General features: G+C 35.6%; 1 long non-coding RNA gene across 1 annotated transcript in view; it reads right to left on the bottom strand.

Annotated features, from left to right (window-relative positions):
* The window catches only part of LOC106033969 (uncharacterized), a 66,749-nt gene that overhangs the window by 6,845 nt on the left and 38,140 nt on the right, over positions 1-21,764 (bottom strand). The window contains exons 6-8 of the long non-coding RNA XR_010831930.1: positions 5,127-5,253; positions 4,527-4,700; positions 638-736 (exon numbers count right to left, since the gene is read on the bottom strand). This is a non-coding gene — a long non-coding RNA (uncharacterized lncRNA). The remainder of the gene's footprint in view (positions 1-637; positions 737-4,526; positions 4,701-5,126; positions 5,254-21,764) is intronic.

The following is a 21,764-nucleotide window of genomic DNA, read 5'->3' as shown; positions in this document are numbered from 1 at the left end:
GAATGTTACTCATTGTTCAGTGATGTATGAAGTGTATTTAATCAATGTGAAGAAAGTAATATTAAACTATTATGAGAAGCATCAAATGTTCTAAAAAATCTCAAACAGAAGGTCAAAAGGTAACAACTCTGCTAACAATATGAGAAACAGTGTATTTAACTTATTCTTTACATCCAAGCTTTTCACAGTATATAAATTATCCTTTTGTCACATAAAATTAAAGTGTAAAATGCATTTTTCTATCCCCTTGATTAAAATTATCATATAAATAATGAATCAGACATTTTTCTATGTTTTACTAAGAGAATTTTAAATAATTATTTAAGAATTGGTGTGCATTTTAAATGGCTGCAAAAACCTTTGACAGGATGGTCCTCACAGTCATTAAATCATTTGTCAGCATGTTCGTTATTACAGAATAAGGTAATTGCCAACAAGGACAGTTATTTCAGTAACTCACATTTCCGCAAGTATTGCAAACCCCACTTTATGAAGATCCAAGCCTGATCTTAATAAAACTGTCACATGAACCTCCATTTTTTTTTTTTTTTTTCCTTTTTAATCTTTTCAGAGTCACTGAAACAATGACAATCATCTTAGTTTCAACTAAGACAGCTAGACATGAGGAACTATTTACCTGAAATCTATGAGTGGAAAAACATTCATTTTCAAGCCAGGAGTTCCAACCCCACTGTCCAGTGCTGCTTCATTTGAAACGTACACGGGATTTCTGTCCCTGTCCAAACAATCAATGGCCACATTTTAAGTGCATTTTCACTGCGGGTGCCATAGGTTAAAATGTCCTGGATGTAAAGCCACAACTGTCTCAACAGTGCTGCAGACAGCCTCAGCGGGTTAGGTTAGTGTGGAAGGCATACCACCAGCCAGAAAAGGAACTGCCCAAAGGAACGTGAGCTATGCCAGCAGAGAACACTTTCTGACAGACTTAGACTGAAAATATTTATTTTCCATGTACCCTGACTCACAGTCATGGATCATATAAACAGTAATGGAGGAAGAAATACCAAAAAAAATAAAACGTTCTAAGTCTTGTATTGCTTGCACTTCCTATGTCAGGAACTCTTGCTTAGAAATGAAGAAGCTACTTTGAGATGAACAGAAGGGACTCAAAGGAAGAGACTATGTGCATGCAAACCTTTGACAAGGTAAGATATTCTTAAAGGGTAACACAAGGGTAATACTCAAAGTCTGTTTGAACTAAGGAAAAATTCATTACTTAATAAGGAAAGTGATAACTTTGGCTACTGTGGCTTTTGGAGTAAGTTTATCATTACAGTTATTGATAGCTTTTTTTTTTTTTTCCTATTTGAAGATCTACTCAAGTTAAAGTTAACTGCATTCAAATAAATTAATTTCATACCACTATTAAAATGAACTGCTGCCACCTCACTGTCTCTTTAACAAATTTGTGATATCTCATCGAATAACGACGGAGGCCCTTGCTTTTGTTTCTATCTCCATTCCAGAAGACTTGCAGTTTCACAGGCATAAAGTGATAAGAATTCTGGACTGGGGACTTAAGTAGTGAACAGGCTTTGAATCAGCAGCACTTCAAGTGGCTAGTAGAAATGTTTTCAGTGAAAAAGCAAACCGTTATTTGAATTTGGTACATTTCTTTCAACAAACCTCCTCAGTTTCTGCTTTGACTTACTAGTGTTGCAGAGAACACTGCATATATTCAAAGTTAACTGCATACAAGTATATTATAAACATTTATGTGCAGCAATGAAATCTGGTATAAACACAGACTGACAAAGGAAAATGTTTCTAGCTTCTCAACCTTTGAAAAACATAAAAAAAAAAAACCATGAAATGAACAAACATGAAAAAATATCTGAGGTTTCAAAAAAAGCCTTCCACTGGATTTACAATGTTTTATGTACGACCTTCCTTCTGCAAACACAAGAAATGCATTTTAATATTGCCACCATTAAGAGTTCCATTGGCTTGCTGAAATCAAGCATAACTAAGTCTTTTCAGGATTTGGGTTATGCTGTCCTGCAGAATACTTTCCCTCCTAACTTTACAATCAGAGGTAACTGTACAACATCCCTGGTGGAAAGTGCTATTAGAAACCTCTCTGGCTATTTTATACAGATTTTTACGTAACTGGTATTTTGAAACTTACGTAAACAAATCTGGATTTTTTATTTTTATTTTTTTAAACTACTGCCAGACAAACAAACAAAAACAAAACAAAAACAAAACCACTAGTTTTTTGGTGGTATTTCTTTCATTTAAAAACACTACACATTTTCACAAGGAAGATTTTTTTAAAAAAGGTTTTAAAATAAACTATTTTTATTGCTTACATGAATATATAAATATCTGTTCTCTCACATTATTCAGACTTACTTTCACTATTCAAATATTTGAATTAAAAGTTAAAAATTAAAAGATAAATTCAAACACACATGGAGGAGACAAACATTTGAAGTTTTTTCTATGAACAAAATAAATGTGTTTCAAATTCACTAGTCTCTGATAGATACCAAAACCACATAGCCTGACAGACAACACTTAACTACTTTTGGTTCAACTTCCCAATAATTTTTTTTTTGAGTGAAGCTAATCTTATCAAGTCCAGATTTAATACAGTTGAAAATTTTCATCATTTAGATTGCCAAGACAAAATGAAGACTGATTTGTGTATCATTACCTGACAGCACTACTGCTGATGCCTTGGCGAAATCTAAAGGTCCACATGACAATACAGTGAAACTCAGAGATTTAAATGAACCTTTTAAATTATTTGAATTATGAAAAACTATTATGTTAGTTTTAAATTTATGTTCATCTTGATAGCCAATTGTTTTTACTGTCCAACTTGTCTTAATGTTGAAGATGCAGGAAAGTACCTAAGATAACACTCAGAGCCTTATATTACACATACTGACCAGGCAGAGCTCAGACTCAGTAAAACAGTTGTCCCAAATTCTTTGTCTGTGACTCATGTCTGGTTAATGTAACGACAAAAACTTTTCATTTAATACATATATTTTGTATAATAACCAGTGAAAACACATCCAAACAATGCTCAAAGTCTGATTTAAATGGCAAAAAAAATGTTTGTTGCTATTCTTATCTTGTCTTATTTAACCTGTTATAACTCACAGCACAAAGATTTATAATGTTAATCTTGATTTAAATCGTTAATACATGAGTTTACAAACTGTTCTACTAAATTGGTGAGATGTGACACTATCTAATTTGAGCAAGATTAGATAAATTAGTTACAGTTCATAATCAGAAAAAAATGTGTTTAAAATTATCTAGAAAGATAAAAGTGGGTTAGATAAAAGTTACAGTTGTGATGGATTTTCCTCATTATTACCTTCACACTATAGAAAGAGGACTTTATTTTTTTACAGTCTACCCACCAAAAAATCTCATGAAACTACGTATGATTTTGAGCCTTTTAGAATGCCGTAACATTTTATAAGAGCTCCCGGTCCCCTCTTATGCCAAATAATAGAGTCTGTTAGGGTAAGTATCATAGAATCATAGAACGGTTTGGGTTGGGAGGGACCTTAAAGATCAGCTAATTCCAACTCCTCTGCCCTGGGCAGGGAAACCTTCCACTAGACCAGGTTGCTCAAATCAATGCACAGAACTTCACACAGTTACATGCATCTATAATTCCTTAAAAAGAGACAAGCTAATTCCTGGAACAGGTGCTAAGTTCAGTGTAGGGAGCCAAGATTGAAACTTGTAGTAAGAACACCTTACAAGTGTGTGAAAATCTAAGGTTTGTTGCAGATTGAAGTCACTGTTTGTCTTCATACTTCTATTACTTTTGGGATGGTGGCAAAATAATCTCTCTTAAACTAAGAATAAAGCTGAAGGTCTGTGTTGCAGATGTTTCATGCATAGGAACAAATTCTATTGCACATGAATTTTCTGTTACATTTGAAAGTTTCTCAGTAATGTGGAGGAGGTAATGTAGGCAACATGGAATTTCCAACTAGTTTTTAACCTGGTATCGAAGTACGAGATTTTGTAAAAATTACAATAGAGATTATTTCAGTTAGTAAGCTGTTATGTATCAGTGTTAACTCCCTGAACTAAGCTGTGCACTACCACCTATTTCTCCTGACTCAGAGCACTGTCTATAATGTATGAGTGAGTCATTAATTTACATACTTTGGTAGCTGAAAATTGATCTTACCTTGATTTTTCTTCTGTTCCCAATGTCACTAGGAAGAGGCTCTTGAAGTAGACCCTTAGTAGCATATGAATAGTTCTGTGAAGCTTCTGACAAATTATCTGCCTTACTGTTAATGAACATTTGTAGAATATGCCAAAAGGTCTTTGCAGAAAACGCTATTATGCTGGCAAATTTCAACAAATCGTGAATCTTTATAGACAGATTATAAGCCCTTATAGTTGCCTTTTATAAAACTGGCATATTTAAAACTATAATGGCATTAATGACTGCAACTGTTATGACTAGATACGTACAAAAAGTTTTATCATTGTAGAATCCCGTCTGCAACTTCACCTACCAGAGGCTTTAGAGGTGTAATTTCTTTTAGCAGCACTAGGTGGAGACAGTGATTCACACAATGCTTGCTAACATACATTTTCTAGCTGCTGTACCACAGTTACTGCCGGTTAGCATGATTTCACTTTTCCATTCACTTCATTACAGATTGCAAGGTTACATTTTTTTTTAGTAGCTATAACAAAGAAAGTAAAATAAAATTATTCATGCTTTGAGTAGGTAGCAGGTCTCCCTGAATCTCTTTCACACGTGTATGCATACGTAAATCACAAAACTCCAGGCAAACTATAAACAAAGTACCAGAGCTTTCTTTCAAGGCCTAATATGCGTGAAATTTACTTACCAATGGTAACTCTGACTGCATTTTTTCTTGAGCCATAAAAAACATCCTTACCATGTTCTTAATTTTTATTTATTTATTTATTTTTTATAACTAGAAAATACATACTCAATTAAAAACCTCAGCCTTTGTGAAATCAATACTTTTGAAATTCCTGGAAATAAAAATAAACAACAACAGAAAAATCCATACACAGTAATTTACTTTCCCCACATTAACTTGATTTATTAAGCCTATCATAGCATATTTAATTATCCTTACCACAGAACGGTCTTCCAGTTAGCAGCTGGAGAGTTTTCACATGTCAGTCATGACCAATGATTGATATCATATGCTCTGTGCCCATCTTTAACTTCATATGAACTAGTTTTGAACTAGTTAGGATGCACTAGAAGAGAAAAGCCAACAAAGATAAGTGCACACAACTAAACAACTGCCAGGAGACCACTTTGCAGATATTCAGCCTAAAATTTAAAGTGGTTAGCAATTTAAGGAGGTTTATTGCATCAATGTGAGACAACGTATCTAGAAGCAAGTGATTACATAATACAGCCTGCAAATCTGACATATTTCCAAATTATAAAAATAGTACAAGTTAAAAAGCAGGCAAAAGTAAGCTGTTTTATTTAAGCTGCTGAAACAAATGCAGATGGAGTTCTTACTCTGGTGTACTATCTCCTTATTGTCTAAAAGATGGGATCTCCTAGCAATGAAGTTGTTTTGAGTTAAAATGTGTTTACCACACTAAATGGGAGCGTGGGCTAATTTCCCAATGGCAATCAAATTTCAAAGTTTTGAATTTGGCTGAGCCTAGCTGTAGCCGACTGTAGTCTATTAATCTATATAGTCTATGAAAGCATATTGGGAGTCTGCATCCAAAAGGATCCTCTTGGAAACATCTGTTTAAGTTAGCAGAACCATTGGAAAGGTTTGGCAAATTTCCCTGCAGGCTGCTGGGGTTTGATCGTGGTCAGTAAGCGGCTGGAATTTATGTAGCTTGGGTTGATTCCTTTAGGTTTCTTTGCACTATTGCCTCTTCCAAAGAGAAAAGGAAGAGAAGTATTGGTTGTTACTGTGCTGATACAAGCTGTTCATGACATCTGTTCAATGAATAACAGACTGGTTGGTTAGGGGTTGGAAGGGACCTCTGCAGGCCATTTGGTCCACACCCTTGCTCAAGCAGGGACACCCAGAGCAGGTTGCCCAGGAACTTGTCCAGACGGCTTTTGAAGATCTTCAGGGAGGGAAGACCCCACAGCCTCCCTGGGCAACCTGTGCCAGTGCTCCTCCACCTGCACAGCACAGAAGTGCCTCCTGATGGTCAGAGGGAAACTCCTGTGTGCCAGTTTGTGCCCATTGCCTCTTGTCCTGGCACTGGGCACCACTGAAAGGAGTCTGGCTTTGTCTTTTTTGCATCCACCCTTCAGACAACCCATCCATGCTTAAGAAAAGGGCAGCAAAGCCTTTTCAAATGCAGGGTTGCTGTTCAAGCAATGAAGATAACCATTCTTAAAGAACATGACGCTGCGGTCTCTGTAGCTGTCCTACAGACTTTTGCCTAGTGTGAGGGGAAAAAAAGAGAATTGAGCAGGCTGTTTGAGGGTCAGAAAGTCAGCAGCTGAATTGACTTAATGGACATTGACCAGCCTGGTAAACATTCACCAAAATGATCTATAATATAATTTAATACTGGAAGAAAGAAACTTCTGTGATTAATATGTGCTTCCATCTGACTCAGTCTAAGTATCCATAGGATTGCAATTTTTTCTAGCTGTTATTGAAGGCTCTTACATGTTTTAATAAGATCGTAGTCTTTAAAGCATTACAAATACTGACATAGAACCTGAACACAACAGCCTAAGTGTAACTGATCACATGAAACAGACCAAAGAGGACATCTTTGGGTAACTTTCACAGCATGCAGGATTTGTGTTTCTAGTTTGTGATGGTTACTGGAAAAACTTCCAGGTTGTCCTTCCAGCGTATTTTACCACCAGCTTATAAATATTTTAGTCTTGGCAAATTAATGAAAAATCTAGCTTTCTCTGTTAGTTCCATTTTCTCAATGACTCATTCATATATTCCATATTTCACATAATTGGACTACTTATTACTGCTAACTTGAATCTAGTTCTACTTTTCGGGGGGGGGGGGAGTTTTATAAATGGACTTGTTAAGTAGAAAACTTCCCTTCTTTGCCTTTTTGTCTTTTTTTGTTTGTTTTTAAATACAGACTAAAGTTTTCAAACCTTGGTGTTTGAAGTTGCACTCTGAATTCCATACTGAAGAGTAGTCAGATTTTGAAAGACTCTCTAATGAGTAGCATAGAAATAAGCAGGAACTGCTGGTGCTCTGGAAAATCTAATCACTTTTTGTAATAGACTTGGAAAGATGACAGTATGAAATCTAAGCTAAAATCAACTCGTGTTTTCAAATTTGTATGTGATGTTTACTGCTTACAAAATATTTCAACTTCATGAACAATGATAGAAAAAATTCTCCTTTCCATCCACTGTAAGTCACTTTTTTTTTTTTTTTTTAGACATAGCTGGTCTTAATGCTCCTCATAAATAACTCTCCGATATACTTGACTAGATAAGCAATTCTGTGCTCTGCATGCAGGGGCTGATGGAGAAAAAAAAAGGAAAATTCCTTTCCTCTTTGCATCTAAAAAATATTTTTGAGATTTTCCTTTATCTTCTTAATGTATCTATGAGAACATCCATCACAGAAGTCCAATACAGCTACAAAACACTGTATTATGTTGCAGATTTGCAGTGGTACGTGGCATCCACAGCGCTGCTCTTAATTGTATCATTCCTTAAGAACCTCATGGCAATGATAGGTTTAGACGTCACGGTTTACTCTGAAAGGGAGAAGACGTGTGTGTGTCAGAAGTCCATCTTTGTTCTATTCTCCCTTTGTAATGCTGGGGAGGGGACAGGACCCAAAGAGGTGAGATACCCAGTTTTATAAGAATGAAAGCAGGTATTATACAGTCAGAACTGACGGAGTCTGGAAAAAAAACCAGTATGCAGAATCACGAGTAGCTATCTGGGGTGTAGATACTCTCAAGTCAACTGTGTGGTGCATATGTTATATGCACCGTGTATTTGTTGACCACATGTCAGTCATGTTCCTGCTCCTGGTCACAGTTTCCTCCCTGCACACTGAATCCTTCATGCTGTGTATAATCTAAACCTGCTTTTTCTGGCAGATTATTTCCAGATTATACATGTAGCCACTTGTTGACAGCAATCAATATTTAAGAGTTGAATGTAGCAGGAATATAGTAAAGGACAAAAACATGAGCCACTTTCTAGGCATGAGATAAAAGGAAGATTCATTATTACATAGAGGAGTATAAGAAGCATCTGCATGCCTACTAGGTCAGTAGCAACAAAAGCACTCAAAGAGCTCAGCTGAAATATGAAGAATAAGGATACAGCAAAGGTACCAAGGCTGACAGTTATACACATGAACACTGTAAAGGATAACAATCGCAAAAAATCCCCAACCCTCCAGTATGGGGTTAAATTCCCATCCATACAATCTCTGCAAAACCCCCCAACAGGGGCACATCAGCATTCTCATGTATGCTATCAGATAATATTCAGATCATCAGCCATATATTCTGTTCCCACACAGTATCATTTACAACATAAAAATATAATTACATTCACAGAGAAACTACCATACGTTTCAGAAAAATAAATGTATACCCTTAGTGAAATTCTTGTTGAAGTGAAACCCCTGGCAAGTGAAATCACTAGCAAAACTCCCACTGATTTCGACGCAGCCAGGATTTGAACCATGGATTTCAATAGCAAAACACAAAAAACATAAGATATATTGTTCTAAGTAGAATTACTGCTCTGCATTTAATATAGTTGCAAAAAGTCAGAAGCAGTTCTGTAAAATGTAAATGTAAAAAGTTTTTTTTTTTTTTTTTTTAAATGTGCATTAGATACGTCTTAATCTACTGGCACAGTCAATATGGAAGGTAAGGCACGTGTATTAAAGTGGGGGTGCTTCCCTGATAATTCACATATCCAAGTACTGTCATGTCCCTCTAAGTAAAAAACAAAAACCACCACCACAAAAAAAAAAAAAAACTAGAAAAAAGGAAACATAAGTATACCCAAAATGTTTATTTTTTTTATAGCGAAAACTACTTAATATTCAAAGCTATACAGTGCAGGCATAACAAACGGCTTTTTAAATTTCTGCTTTCTGTTCAGACTCACGCTGCATTGCTGAAACACTGCATTCCAACCCCTGAAGATCTAATGCACTAATCTAATGCACTGTGGCTGACCTATTATGGATGATTATAAATTACAGAAGTCCTTGTGTTGCTGTAATTTTCTAGAGATTGCTTCTTAAAGCCAGAAGGTGAAAAAGAAAAAAAGTGTAAACTACCATTTCCTCTGTCTATGCTGGATTTAGCTCAGTCAAAAACAGTGTTTCGGAGCGATAGACAGAGTACCCAATTTATTTACTCCCCATTTGAAATTTATACCATAAGGAAGCAGACACAAATTAAGTTCTCTAATAAAAAATTAGAGAAGTGGCAGGATTCTGTGTTGCTTACTCTTGGAAGCTTTTGTAATTTTGGTACAATACCTATGCTGCAGTTACACAGATGAAATGGGAAAAATTATTTATTTCCTTTGAAAGGATGACAAATTCATAAAGGATTGCGAGATGCCACTATACCACAGCAATGTCATGCAAGTATATAGTTTAGAAAAATAAAAAAATACATTGCAAATAATAAAACTACAAAGTTTTTACTTTCAAATTGTTACTACTTTATTTTTGTTGGGCGAGTTATTTGCAGGATTAGGGTGCTTGAAAATTAATAGCAATGCTCTTTTGTTTCATTTTATGCAGTTCTGGAGACCAGAGGAGCCTCAGGAATTAATTGTAGCCTTCTAATAAACACAATGATGTAATGACGTATTTAACATCACTGGTTTTTGTTTGATTCCAAATAAATTGCAGATTTTTTTTCTGCTGTGATCCTAAAACAATTACCTTTTTGAAAAAGGATAATTAATCTACAATTTTTTCACATTAGATCATATATCTCTAAAGAGTGCCCACAGATTTGATGGTCTTCAGCTGCTGTGTATTTATTTTTCATTTTTTTCTACTGATGTACCGCCCCATCAGTGCTGACATTTAAATGAGTGAGTATTCAACACAAATGTGATCATTTGTATAGCATCCAATGCGGCACCATACTGAGATGATTGCTTCTGGGAGCCATCCATGGGTTCTCGAATAGGGGGGAAAAGCCAGGCAAAATTTTATCAATTTACATTTTTCTGTGATTAATTTTTATGCAAATAAGGGCCCGACCGTGCTCCCATCTCACCTGAATCATGCGGATCATCAAAGACAAATTGAGCATCACTTATTTAAAAAATAGGCTTTAAACTACTCTACAGCTGTGTTGGAAAATGCTAAGAGCAGGGCATGAACTTTTCTAATGTAACAGGAATAGATAAGAAAATGCTTTTTTGCATTTTTGTCCACACTGTGATAAACATGAATCTTAACAAAATCCTAAAAATTGCCTTTGTTTTATATTCCTTTTGCCCTTGTAAACATTTGGCATGGGAAATCTACATAAGGGGATTTTTCCAATTTCAGAATACAAACAAGCATACTTGCAAATAAAAAGGCATTGCTTAGTGATGAAAAATATTGTATTGGTTAGCACGCTTAAAGTAAATATTTTATTTCTATTTTTAGATAGAATTCAAGAAATCAGAAAGTAGTATACTATAGTGGAACAGGTCTTATATAAACAATCATATAATGTAAATGAGAAAAAGGCATTAAGTCACAAGTAAATATATAAGTTCTGTTTATAAATCAATAATTTTTGCTTTATTGTAGATAGCTACCCGTCTATATTTGCCTACCATGAATTTGGAAATTTAAGAATTAGCTAAACAACAGGCTTTTAAAAGTAATTTTGATGAGCAAATTACACGGATGGACATTTTATAATTACTGATATTGAGAGCAAGTAGAAAAAACTAATCTTTTTATCAACTTTAAAACAAAGTATTTCTCTTCCTGTTGGAAACCAGCAAAAACTCTTTAAGGCATTACAATTGAAGGCAATATTATCAGCCATGAGTGTAATTTTTGTAGCTATAAAATAAGTATCACTCAGAAATATGAACTCTTGGCCCTCTAATTTGCACATGAAATTCGTATACAAGTGTAAGAATGCATTCTCATGAAAAAAATTCTCATCTCAAGAAGTTGAATTTTGAAAAGGCAGTTTCTCTTCAGAACCATGTTCCAAAAATTATAATACGTAACGTTCAGAGACTCATTTTACAAGTCTTTGCACTATCCCTGGAACTAATCTCAGAGGAATAAGTGAGATGTGTATTGGAGAAAAGATGGTCTTTATCAGTTAGTATTCGAAAAAAGAGGCTCATGTACCAGATGCTCTTGTGACTTCAGAGCAAAATATGTCCCCTTATATATTACATACATGAAAGCTTTTTCTTTTTTTTTGATGGATTTGATTAACCCCCACTTTTAATGAGTTACCTTTCATTAAACTGTACAGCTGAATGAACATTATTTCACATGCAACATAGAATGTGCTTGCACACGTGCAGACGAGCAATTTTATGTTCAGACCCTCCCCTAAATAATGCAGCCCCATATCACTGATTGTGCAGTTGACGCACGGGGGGAATTGTCACTGTTTTAAAGCTGGTGGGAGTTCTGGTACAATTCTCAGAAAAACCAGACCTCCAGCCGCATGTTTTTGAGGCCTGTGCAGCCTGCAGTCAACAACACCACAACTGATACTCTTAAATACCTCAGATGAGAGCAGCATATGACCCATCATTTTTAACATTTGTATTAATTCCTCTGTCTCCTGTAGTCTAGAGTTTTGAAAAAGACTATACTTTGGCAAGTTATGATCAAATCCAACACGTTGACTAAATAAATGCTACAATTTGCTATTCAGAAAAGGACTTGTGAAAACTAAGGCATTGTGAATGAAGACAGTAAGATAGTAAATTATTTAAAACAAAAGACTTTTTTCCCTTTAAAAAAGACCTTTTGCAGAAAAAAAAAATCAAGATGTTGAAGAAGACCAAGTTACAAAGACAAATACAGTGTTGTTATTATTTTCAAGATCTAAAATTTTAAACGCATCAGTTGAACAATGTAGATTCCTATAAAGTGGAACAAAGTTTACAATATTTACCATTCACTGTCTTTCAACAAACTTAACATCTTCTACAGGAAATATCTTGTATGACTGCATTGATATAAATACAATAGTAGATCTATCAAGTCCACCTTCCCTATATGACAGGTTTCTGTATGTTACTCTGTGCCATTGATGCCCTTATAATTTCTTATAAACTGTAGTCATGATATCCTACTGGAACAGTTCTGCTATTATAATAAGTAATATATGAAAAGGTACTATGTAGCAGCTTACAAAGAGGATTCTAAATCAACAGAAAATGTTAAAAGTGATATCCTGGTGTTTCATTCCAAACACTTATCACAATAATCTTATGGGATATAAGAGAGGCATAAACAGATTATTTTACCAGCCACTGGCATACATTCTAAGATGCAAAATATCCGTTGTTTAATACCATGTGATCACACTGCACACGTTTTAAGGCAAAGAGTAGAAGCATTAGGAAACACAATGAATACATATGTCACCTCTAAAAGATCACTTGCTGGTACTTCACTTGCCGTGGGAATGTAAAACAGCACTGTAACAGATGAAAACAGACATTTATATAATGGGAATGCCTATACTCCCAGTCACAATGTGAAAAACAAGAAGCAAAAATATGGTCAATATACTCCAGCCTAGAAAAATCTTTAGGTATCCTTTAACTGAAACTAAAAGAGTGATGTATATAAACAGGCTCATATATATATATAGATATAGATATAAATATATATATGGATTTTCTATACACTATTTCTATACACTACTCTATCTATTTTCTATAGATATAAATATATATATGGTATATATATGGATTTCTAAAAATCTATGGATTTTTGTAGATATGGATTACAAGGTCCCCATTTTGGCAAGCTACGATCTGGATGAAGAACTGTTAACAGACATGTTAAGGCATATTGTTTGCATCAAGAGGGCTGTCAGCTGAGGGGATTTCTACTGATTCAGCTGCAGTTTCAAGGCAATGCCAACAGCCATGGTAATGCAGAGCTAGTCTGTCTCTCCCAGTAGTACACCGGTACCCTGCGGCTGCACAATGGGCCCAATGGGATAGCTGGGCTCCAAGAACAAGGACCAAGCTCTGAGAAATACAAGAATGTTCTAATAGTGCATTAAAGCAGAGGTATGATCAAAAGTCATCAAAAAAAGATGAAGAAAAAGGAGATGATTAGAGCAATAATGTCACATGGCATGTCCCTCCTTCCATAAGTCACAGGGCAAGTTGTTCCATTTTTGCTGCTGTAGCTCTAACTTTTGACACTAGGCCCGCATGCATTAAAAAAAGCACAATACTTAGAGGGAAATGCTACATGGAAGACAACACCAGACTTTTCTTTCTGGGTATGAGCATAGTGACCCAGAAGTGGAGGATCAAACTTGAATGTCCTTAAAACATCTTTTACTTGGAGTGGATGCATGAACCAAGGTTTTATGCTAGGAAATAATATGGGTATTACATTTTGGAAAGGGTTTGGATCTATTGTAAAGGCGCTTGTTGGAGAAAAACAAGAATAATCGGGCAATGAGGTTTTGAATATGCACTAAAATGCATTTGCATGTATTTTACTGAGATAAATATTTGGCTAATCTATTACTCTTCTGCTGCTTTTTTCCTGAACTCCTGGTGGTGTTGTTACCTGGAATCTTAAGTGTTTACACTGGTGGAGTTATCTATATTTGACAGACTTTGCATACGCAGACATTAGTAGGGACTCAGACAAAATAACGAGGAGAAAATAATGAGGAATGGCTTTTGCTGCAAGAACAATCTTGTCAGAGTACTTTTGTACAGTGCAACATTCTGTATGACCGTGACTTAAATACTTAGCTATGTTTTCAAGTTGGCTTTTTTTTGGCCTCGACTTTGAAAAGCAGAATCAGCTCCGTTCCACATACAATCCTGATCAAGTCTTTCTAAATTGCCAAAAAATCACATTTCAAATTCAACTCTAACCAGCACACATTTGTTCCTCCTCCCTCTCGTCTCCAGAACAAAAACGTCCCATGTTACAGAGCCCACAGTGGACCACTGTGCATTCCACAGCTGGGCTAGAGTTCCCTGCAGCGCGTACTCTGTGGTTACCAGCTATTCATCAGTACTGCAAAATCTGACCCAGGTGTTGAAAGTCCTAAGGATCCCAGATATTATCCTTCCACCTAGCAGGACTCAACGGGGACACCAAACATCTATTAGTGAAACAAAGTTCGAAGATTCACTCTCCTAATATAGGAAATCGCAGCTGGTTTTGGTGTCATAAATGAGAAATCTTAATGATAAGAATACTGGGCAAGGATTCAGACTCTGCATGGCAGCTTTATTTGTTTCCATGAAGGAGACACTTCTCAAATATGTTGTGAATGCTGATTCAGAAAGGAAAGTGTTTTCTAAGACTACCAGATCTGGCAAGTAATAAAGGATCTGCATGCAAAATTAATTCATACAGAATCAGTAGACTCCTCCAGGACTCATCTGCTTTGTTACATACCATCTAAGAAGCCATATTTCATGGGTTATTTAAAAAACAACTACTAGTATTACTCCTCACATCTAGAACGTTTGACTAATCCTTCTCTGTTAGGTTGTAGCCTACTGTAAACAGAAAGGAGTTCAAAGTTTGCTTTAGATAGTCTAGTTTTTTCAGTAATGACATGCACAAAGATTCTGCAGCAGTAGATATAAATTGACATACTGCTGTTAGGATAATATGGTCAGGAATAACAGGGTGTAACTTGGGGGCATAAGCATAGGCAATTTCTGCCAAGACACCTGTGCAAGATGTAACGATCTAGGAGAGATCCAATGTCACCCTGGAGCTGCAGCCAGAAACCCATAGGATACCATAAGCATATGCAGAACAACACTGGATTCCTACCTGCAGACATGGTTATTATTCATGCAGTGTCAATTAAAATAGGTACAAAGAAGATCTATTCCTCTTTGAAAACATAGCTCCTTACTTAGCTTACACTCTGCATCTTTTGTGTAAGGATACCAGTGTAGACACTCCTAAATTCACTGGGCAGCACTGAAAAGAGCCTGGCGGTGTCTGCTTTACACTCTCCCTTAAGATATTTATAGGCAGTGATAAGATCCCCCGAGCCTTCTCTTCTCCAGGCTGAACAGTCCTAGCACAGTCTGCCTTTCCTCATAAAAGTGATACTTCAGTCCCTTAAACATCTTAATGATTGAACCGATGAAGTGTATACTCTTTGATTCCACATTATAATTAAAATAGCCTTGGAAGAATAAATGTAAAATAAAACAATTTGGTATATTACAAAGACAAATTCTAGTTTTATTGTGGAATCCTCTATGCAGATAACTTAGAGTCTAGCACTGTCTACAGATAAGAAATACAGATTGTTTCTTGCTAGCCTTTGACAAATCACTTAATATAGCTGTGCTTCAGTTTTCCCACCTGTAAAAAGAAAGTACTTATCTTGATTTGTAAAGTCCTTTGCAGTTGTCAGGTGAAAAGTTCTATTGAAAACTAAATATTACTGTCAAAATCTATCAGCAAGATCAAATTAATATTCATAATATGACAAATTTTCTTTGAAATGAGGGACACAATAGATGGTAATATATGGCAAAGAGCTCTGTGGCTATATTTAAAAATGGAGTGATACTCAGAAAAAAACGTCAAGCATAGTAGAGATTTATCATTTTCTACATATTTCCTTCTATGTAATTACAAAATTTTGCCCAGAAAGTACATACTATAAAACATAGGTGTGATAAAGTCTAAAAAATGACACATTAGAAAATATTAACTATTACAGAGCAAACTAAACACAATTTAGTTTTGATATTTCCTCTTTTTCTATTTGGTGAGCTAAAGGGATGTCCCTATTACTTATAAAGCATCCTTGGAGAGCTAGGCTGTCAGGAACTGGACAGACCATTGCAGGATTACATATCTTTTCTTATTGTTTTCCTTTTTTTCTTTTTTTCTTTAATCACTTCCCTGTATTCATCTTCTGCTTTCCTTGGTGTTAGATCTGTTTTTCACTCTTTGATTTTTAGGCTCTGCCCTCTTTTTACCTTTCTTTTACCTAGTTTTTGCTAATTGAAATTAAATTACAACAGAGTTCATGATGAACTCCTGAACCCACTGTGGCCTAGCTTCTCAGCTTCAAGACCTAGAAAAGTTATTTTAACAGTAAAATCCATAGAAACAAGTGTACTTATTATAGCCTCTAAACTAAACACATTTTTGAGTCCACACTCCAGCTCCAGCAATAAAAATCTGCTTGTGCCTATTAGTCATTGTCACTGCTTTCTGTGCAAAGGACCCTGGTAATTATGGAAGCGGGAGGTGCCTGGTTGTTATAAAATCATTCATATACAAGTTGATATATTCACATACTGTATTTCAGTAACCATATGTTGTTTCTTCAACCTTCAAAATACATGCTGATCAACTCTGGCATCAGAGCTGAATCTCCCCTGGAAATCTGTATTCCCTTGATAAATTACCAAGAGGAGTAAATAAACAAATATCTACAGTTAGTTATCAGACAGTAGAACACAGAACATCGTTACAATTTGTCCAATACAAAGGCTCTATTGTGTAGTGTGGCTTCTATTTGCACTGATTCAAGAGATGCTTAAGATCGTAGTTAATTTAATGCATCTAAAAAGTTCTAAACTTCACATATGAAAGGCCAATTCAACTTCGATTGTCTTGACAGACCACTACATTTATATACAATCTAAAGTTTCCATAAATGAGCTGCCCAGTGCACTACCTATAGTATCAATAACATTCTCTTTACAGTTACTGACTTCTATAACAAAGAATGAGATCTTCATTAAGAGTTTTTAAGTCTTTTTACTGGAAGAGAACATGATTTCAACTTAAAACTATGAAGCCTAAAAATATTAAAATAGCCAATATCATTCATTTAAATGAGGCCTACAATCAAATGAAGAAATTTAAGTGCTTATTTAAAAAAGAACATTTGAAAAAGTGTTCATTAGTACCCATTCAATGGAGAGAGAAAAAAAAAGTTTGGGTACTTCCTCGCACTTTCTCCAAGTTTCTCCAGTTCATAAAATGGTACAGGTTGGCTAGTTCTGTGTAACACCCCATTTGTCTATATAACCCTTTAGATCAGCAGCCATTAGAGCAGATTTCTTCTACCTATGCAATCCTTTTTCATGCTCCTCAGAGACTTCTGCAGATTTGACAAAAGGGGTCAACTTCTAGGAACCATAACTACCACAAAGAATCATCTAAAACCGTATATGAGGTATGATGAAGAAGAGCAGCTTGAAATAAGTAATGTCAATATTCAGTATAAATCCAGGAAAGATGCCCTGGTAATGAAATTTAATAAATCTGTGTAGGAAAGTCCCAGGAAACATTTGTGTGCTTCACAGAATAAAGCCATCGAAAAATAAAATGGAAGGAAAATACAAGCATTGAACTGGGAGGTAAAATGGATGAATAAATGACACTTTTCCTCTCAGAAGTGAGTGACTGCACATGTCAGCCAGCACTGTTCTTGGGATGATGCCAAGAGCTCTGTTTCTTCAACTTCTCTAGTGCAAGCTCTATTAAGACCACCAAACCTATTTCATATAATTAACGGAGCTGAATTAGAAGAAAAGAAAAACATTGTCATTGCCAAGATAATCTGGATTTTTTTTGAAATTTGGCTTTACCTTTTAACAGTCAAAGCAAGGAAAAATATGACACTGATTCAATAACCTTGAGCATTCCACACATTGTTCAAACACTTTTTTCCAGAACACCCATCATAAATATCCCACCTGCTTAGCTTTATAGGAAAGGCAAGGAAGCACAACCAGTTATTTGAAATCCTATTTGTCTAATCGTAAAGCCGTATTTATCTAACCAGTCTGCTACTTGTACTATAACTGAGAACACAGCAATAAATCAATAAGATTAAAACTCTCCCATCAACTTGTAATGGGCCTTGGTTCCTAGGTGCTTTTGAAATCACTTAGCAAATGTCACCTACTATTTTGAAAGAACATCCGTCTTCTTCATTTTATTATTCTTACATAATTAAAATTCTTTAACTTGATGTTTATAAAATGCTATCTAGAGATCTAATGTACTTGTCTTTGCTGTTGTACATCAAAAAACTAGCTGAAGTCACCTCAAAATTCTAGATAAAAAAGCTAGCTCAGCCCTAAGGGGGAAAAAAAAGAAAAAAGCACTAGATAATAAAATTAGAATGTATTTGTGACATATTTTAATCCAGAAAACACATTTAATTTTTTTTTTTCTTTCGCAAACCTAGTGGCATTGTGTCCATTCAAATAAGAACAGAAGGAGAAAGTACCCAAATAATGTTTCATGTTGGATTAACCTGAAGAAGATAAAAGACGTAATATGGAAGAAATGTGATTTTCTCTTCGGTGTCACATATTATTCTTAATGATGAGGATAAAGTCTTTAAAATTCTGATGTGTGAAAGAAGAAACTAAGCTACAAGCAATTACAGAATAATTTGCCTTTCCAGAAAGGTTGCTTCCATTTTTAGTATTGGTAGTTTGTGTCCAGAAGCACGATGATTTAAATGCACTACCAAGCTATTTCTCAACCATTTTAATAATTTTGAATTACTATATATTCTTGGCAGTAATAACAACGCACTTTTTTTCTTGATACTTTACATGAAAAATGAAAATATGACACCGTAAGAGATGCAAAACTGCAGCAAGAGATAAAACCCTTCTAAAAATCCAGTGTCTCCTGCTGTCACACCTAGAATTATTTTTTTTTCTTGAAATTTGCTTCAAGGAGGCCTCTCAGAGTAGCATTCAGTGAAGAGTGTGTGGTGGTTGCTTAAAATCTGCAAAGCCTTACACTGTTAGCAAGGCTTACTCTTACACGGAGCAACAAAATCACTTGAGCACAAGTAAAAGCAGCATAATTACCAGCGATCTTCCACAAACCTAGGTTGTCTTGTGTAACAATAAAAATATGTTATCCAGATTTAGACTTAGGGTTTTCTTTCCCAAAATCTACTTCCCTGGCACAATTTGGAGGGGGGGAAAAAAAAAAAAAAAAGGATGTCAGGTGTCAGGATGTCAACACTTTGCTTTTGGTAGATAAAAATCCATTTCATCTTGAAAAAGAGTGACAAACACTAGCAAACTCTTTTGTGGTTTAAAAACTCCTGTCTGCGCACATTACTCTTTCACAGAAAAAAAAAATAAATCTCTGTTTTGCTCTGTACACAAGGCTGCAACTAATTACAAGAAGAGACAGATGCTGAGTAGCCTTAAGGCTTTCCCTGCCACCACAGTGAGACTGTGCGCTAGTCAACAAGCAGGTAGTGAGTGAACTCAAATGTTATCTGACAAGGCAGCAGATCCCATCACCTAGGGTTAGAATACAGACAAGCAACTTCGTGTTCAAAAGTAAAGACAGAAAAATTTCAAGCAGATTGTTTCTGACAGAAATCATATCACAGCCGCACTTTCTGACAAAGTCTACGCGAATGAAACTATACACTTTCTGTTTCCCATCTTCCCCTTTAAGAAACAGCCAGTATTTCAAAGGTACATTGAAGGTGACAGCTCAATGCACAATGGTTAGCAAGTTCTTATAAGCCTGTTTTCTCTTTGGAATTATAAAGAAACCTCTACAGCTTATCTATGGGGTAAGCAAAAGATTGTTCCACATGTTCCAATTATTCTTCATTTCCTGAACACTTCAAAGATGTGAAGTGTCAGTGTCGTGATAAAACACTGTGGCACGAAGAAACATCACACAGTTACGTGGAAATTTTAAGGGGAAGTTGCATCACCCTAAAAAGGAAAGTTCGCAAAGAGATGAGATGTTGCTGTAATTACCAATATTGTTTCCAGTGTAAAACAAACTTTGCTCAGAGATACGCCAGCTGAATACTAGTAGAGAATACGGCTGTTAGCTTTTAAACAGAATTTTCACCCTTTCTTTACAGTATCCAGGATCTCTCCAAGTTAAAGGAAATTACATACATTTGAGTGTTGCAAATCTCTGCAAAGATTTGAATAGGTTTCTTGATTTCCAACCAGAAAGGATTGAATTGATCTAGATTGATTTGGCTGTTTCACTGTGAGTAAATGTCAAAACAAGACAGGAGAAATACAGTGTTCAATGGAGCACATCAGATTTTATGTACATAAGTTCTAGCAGTGCTGTGGATTTTGACCTGCAAACTGGGCATTTGCTCCCAATGGCCCGTGAAAACCCGTAGGGAAGTTTCAGGGCTTTACTGACTAGAATTACAAATACCATTTTCTTTTGCAGAAGGCCAGTATTTTCCAACCTGAAAAAATTAAATGGAGAACGTGAAGCATGCTTGCTTACCCTGCAGTATAATTAAAACACTGAAGGTGAATGAGGCATTCATTTCTAAATCTTCCTGTTAGCAGAACGGGATAAACACACTGATAATTACTGCACATGAAAGAGAAAGGATTGTAAACAGGAAAAGCAAGTAAAAAACTATCAAATATTACAGACAGCATGTTTGTCCCATGTCAGAGTTATTTTGGACTCCAGATTTCCTTTACTTTTCCATCCTCCATTCAATGTTTTTTTTAGAAAAGACATAAGTGGTTTTGCATAATACTGTCAATTTGCAGCATTGATCTCTATCTTTACTATTACTAAAAGGACTATTGCAACACAACTCGCTTGAGATTATGCTAGAAAACTACTAGTGGGGAATATGGCAAATATATTTGAATATCTTCTTGTTAGAATCTGTCAATTTTTATCATCCCTACCACACAGCACTAACTGATTTCTGTGTAGATATTAGCTCTACTCATAATTAAATTTTTGTGGCTTAGAATGTGGTACCTTCCATGCTGAAACAATGTTGTAATGATTTAAATCATTTTTACAATAGTCTGATAGATATTTCTAGGAATTATTGTTATTAGACCTGCATTGACAGTAGAAGCCCAACAATTATGTAGCTCTAAAAGAAATGTGGCTTATTAGCCTTCATACCATGCAAAGAAATTAATTTTTGCTGGACTGTTTTCCTGTTCTAAACTAAAATATTTGACAGACAATCAAATTCTATGTCAGCAGTAATAATTTGTCCTCGGAAGTGGTTAGCACAACTCTGTGTACTATATTTAGGTTTACCATACTATAGATGCTTTAGTCAACTTCTTCAAAGTTAATCTCTGCTCACTGATACAGTAACAGTAGTGTCATACAGTTTGTGACCAATTTAAAAGCACTTAGACTTTATGGGCAGTCATGCACATCATGGGTGGATTTGAGTGTCCTGCCTGAGGTTATGAAAGACCTACAAGCCCACTTCTCTTTAAAAGAACCTGAAGAACAGAAAAAGCAGAGTTTGCAACAGCAATATACTCTGCTAAGTTATTTCCCCATTTCCTCTATTGGACAAACCCTTTGGATTTCCACCAGGGAAATCAACAAGAGGTCTGAAATGCAGGGGGCGAGATGTCCTTAACGTAAGGGACCGAAGAACAGAAACCTAACAGATTTGTATTAGGAGAAAATGACCAAGAAAAATTACACTTGAGGATATTAACTAAAATCTTGATGATTCCATAACTCTGGTACCTCATACTAGGTATATGGCTGAATTAATCCAGGCAGACCCTGAGCTTGAGAGCACTT

Source organism: Anser cygnoides, chromosome 5 (genome assembly GCF_040182565.1).
Source record: "Anser cygnoides isolate HZ-2024a breed goose chromosome 5, Taihu_goose_T2T_genome, whole genome shotgun sequence".
Classification (NCBI taxonomy): domain Eukaryota; kingdom Metazoa; phylum Chordata; class Aves; order Anseriformes; family Anatidae; genus Anser; species Anser cygnoides.
This window is presented reverse-complemented; position numbering and strand designations above follow the sequence as displayed.